Source organism: Bos indicus x Bos taurus, chromosome 6, assembly GCF_003369695.1.
Source record: "Bos indicus x Bos taurus breed Angus x Brahman F1 hybrid chromosome 6, Bos_hybrid_MaternalHap_v2.0, whole genome shotgun sequence".
Taxonomy (NCBI): domain Eukaryota; kingdom Metazoa; phylum Chordata; class Mammalia; order Artiodactyla; family Bovidae; genus Bos; species Bos indicus x Bos taurus.
In genome coordinates this window covers 143,667-147,287 of record NC_040081.1, presented here as the reverse complement: position 1 = coordinate 147,287, position 3,621 = coordinate 143,667, and the positions used below count along the sequence as shown (strand labels likewise).

At 39.1% G+C, this 3,621-nt stretch overlaps 1 pseudogene; it reads right to left on the bottom strand.

Annotated features, from left to right (window-relative positions):
* Positions 1-2,455: 2,455 nt before the first annotated feature.
* LOC113894765 lies at positions 2,456-3,400 on the bottom strand (annotated as a pseudogene).
* Between the last annotated feature and the right edge of the window lie 221 nt (positions 3,401-3,621).

The following is a 3,621-nucleotide window of genomic DNA, read 5'->3' as shown; positions in this document are numbered from 1 at the left end:
TCTCCCAACTCATACCTCATGACATCATCATGGTGCTTCTGAGGTTGTGATTCTCTTAATATTCATTTGAGAAAGAATAGATTCTTCTTCAAATAAATGATGCCAGGACAATTGGGCATTCACAAGTAAAATTACTGGATTGGACACTTGCCTCATATTATATACAACAGTTAACTCAGAAAGTGAACAAGGACCTGAATGAAAGAGCATAAACTATAAAACTCTTACAAGAAAAACACAGGCCTTACATTTCACGCCCTTGAATTTGGCAGTAGATTCTTAAACAGGGAAACAAAATCATGAGTGACAATAAATAAATAAATAAATTGCTAAATTGTACTTCCTCAAAATTTAAAATATTTGTATATTAAAAACATTATCAATAAAGTGAAAAGAAAAGATACAGAAAAGAAACAATACAGACAAAAAGTCCAATCAGGTACAACACAAAATTTACAAATGTCCAACAAGCATGTGAAAATATTCTCAACATATTTAGTTATTAGGAAAATGCAAATCAATGTCATGATGAGATATCAATTTATATCCACTGGATTTGCTATAATAAAAGTACATAATAGCAATGATTAGCAAGGATATGAAGCAACCAGAAGAGTTATATATTATGCTTGGGAATCTAAAATGCTACAGACACTGTAGAATAAGTTTGGCGGTTCTTCTCACATGGATGAACATAGAATTACTATTAGACAAAATGCTTAGCAGGGAAAAAAATAGTCTTTCACAAAGAGATGTTAGGCTTTTCCCCCAATTTCTGGCAGATAATATATATCTTATGTGATAGTAGAGTCTAGGGAGGAGGGGCTGGGTACATGTGATATCAAGTCATGTGTGCATGCTAAGTCGCTTCAGTGGTGTTTGATTCTTTGCCACTCTATGGACTGTAGCCCACCAGGCTTCACTGTCTATGGAATTCTCCAGGCAAGAATACTGGAATGGGTTGTCATGCCCTCCTCCAGAGGATCCTCCCAATCCAGGAATTGAGCCCATGTCTCCTACATCTCCTGCATTGGTAGGCAGGTTCTTTACCACTAGTGCCACCTGGGAAGCACCACAGCACATAGAATTCACTCCTTAGACTGGATGTGAGTTTACTGTGAAGTGTTTTAGTTGCTCAGTCATGTCTGAATCTTTGTAACTCCATGGACTGAAGCCCACCAGGCTCCTCTGTCATGGGATTCTCCAGGCAAGGATACTGGAGTGGGTTGCCCTCCCTTTCTCCAGGGGATCTTCCCCACCCAGGGATAGAACCAAAGTCTCCTGCATTGCAAGTGGATTCTTTATCATCTGAGCCACCAGGGAAGTCCATGAGTTTGCTAGTTGGGCAAAATTAAATCAGGTTAACCAAGATGCTCTAATTGGTATTAGCAGGGCCCCCATTCAATCCACCATTAATGTTACTTACCAACGAAGTTCTCTGTTATCATTGTACAGCAATAGCTATTTTATATGTAATTTGACTGACATGAAAGACTATTTTAGATTTAGCTGGAACTATTTCTGAAGTGTGCATTTCTTAATTTTATTTTTGATGGTTTATGTACAAAGAACAAATAAATTTTATATTAACAAGTAGAATTTTACAAATCATACTCAGGACTTTGTGGGGGCAGAGACATGACTTCTTTGCACTTATAATGTACCAATTCTTTCTATGTGGTGTTAAATAAATATATCCTTTAAATTTAGGCTTCCCTGGTACCTTAGATGGTAAAGAATCTACCTGCAATGCAGGAGACATATGTTTGATTACTGGTCATGCAGATCCCCTGGAGAACAGAATGGCTACCAACTCCAGTATTCTTTCCATGGACACAGGAGCCTGGCAGGCTAAAGCCCATAGAATTGTAAAGAGTCAGACATAACTGAGCAACTAAGCACAGGAATGTCTTTTAACTTTAGTGTCTTAGTGTTGAACAACTCTTAATTACTATGATTCAACTGATGTAACTCCCTCATGGTTAACTATAAACTTTCATGACAACTCAAATCCATTCTTCAATGACTTACAATGACTTAAAGAAAAGAAAAAGAGAAGACTCACCTGAACAGCCAAATGGTAATGTGTCTTTACTCAGAAATCTTTACATGACAAACACTTTATCTAGAGATTTAAATAGTCTAGGCTTTAATTAGGTGTTATTTATTATTTTATTGCTAAGTCTCTACAGTTTACTAAAGTGGTTGAACGATGTATCAACAAGGGAATTATGTTAAATGTGTGCACTGTTTCCCTTCCTAAATTGGAATTACGTTAAATGTGTGCACTGTTTCTCTTCCTAAATTGGAATTACGTTAAATGTGTGCACTGCTTTCCTTCCTAAATTTCCTTCCTAAAATTGGAATTTGAAATGGTATTAAAAATGCTACAAAACTTGGACAGTTCTCCACAGTGCTCTTGTAAATGAAAAAGCAAATCTAAGCCGTTTTACATTCATTGACATAATAATTTGGTATTGACTAGCTTCCTAAGCAGTCTCTTTCACATCTTTGTTCCCGAGGCTGTAGATCACTGGGTTCAGCATGGTGATGACCACTGTGTAAAAGACAGAGGCCACCTTGACCATGAGCCATGAACTCCTGGAGTTAGGAACACAGTAGAGGAAAAGGATGGTCCCGTGGAAGACGGTAATGGCAGTCAGGTGGGAGGCACAGATGGAGAAGGCTTTGTGGCGTCCCCCAGTTGAAGGCATCTTCAGGACAGTGATAGAAATGAAAACATAGGAGGTGAGAATAATTATCAGGCTGCTTATTTCATTAAACGTGGCAGAGACTAAAATGATCTCCTGGCTAATGTAGGGGTCAGAGCAGGAAACAGCAACAATGGCCATGTGTTCACAAAGTTATTTATGATATTATTTCCTCTAAAGGACAATTCAGATAAAAAGTGGGTAAGAGTCAGGGAACAGACTATACCCCAAGAGTATCATGCACCCACCAATAAGGAACAAAGCTTCTGGGACATGACAGCTGTGTAGAGAAGAGGGTTGCAAACGGCCACAAATTGGTCATATGCCATCACGGCCAGCAGGAATGTCTCTGTCACCACAAATATGCAGGCAAAGAAGAACTGCATGATGCATCCTGTAAAGGAGATGGTTCTGTCTTCCACAATCAAGTTTTCTAGTAGCTTGGGTGTAACTACTGTTGAGCAACAGAGATCAACGAAGGACAAATGTCTGAGGAAGTAGTACACAGGGGTGTCGAGTTTGGGATTTATCTTGATAATTAGGATCATGCCCAGGTTCCCCAGCACAGTGACAGAGTAGATGGTTAAGAATAACAGGACAAGGGGGGTCTGGAGTTCTGGATATTCTGAGAAGCCCAAGAGAATGAAAGTGACTTTAGCACTCTGATTTTCTTGGTTCCTGTGGACAAAATATTAAAGTTGATTCAGAGAAATCTGAAGCAAAATTTGAATGAAATATAATGTTATTCCCTCAGTACTGTCAGACGTTTTTGCAACTCCATGGACTGTAGCCTGCCAGGTTCCTCTGTCCATGAGATTCTCTGGGCAAGAACACTGGAAGGGTTGTCATGCCCTCCTCCAGGGGATCTTCCTGACCTAGGCATAGAATGAGAGTACTTATGGGGAAAAAG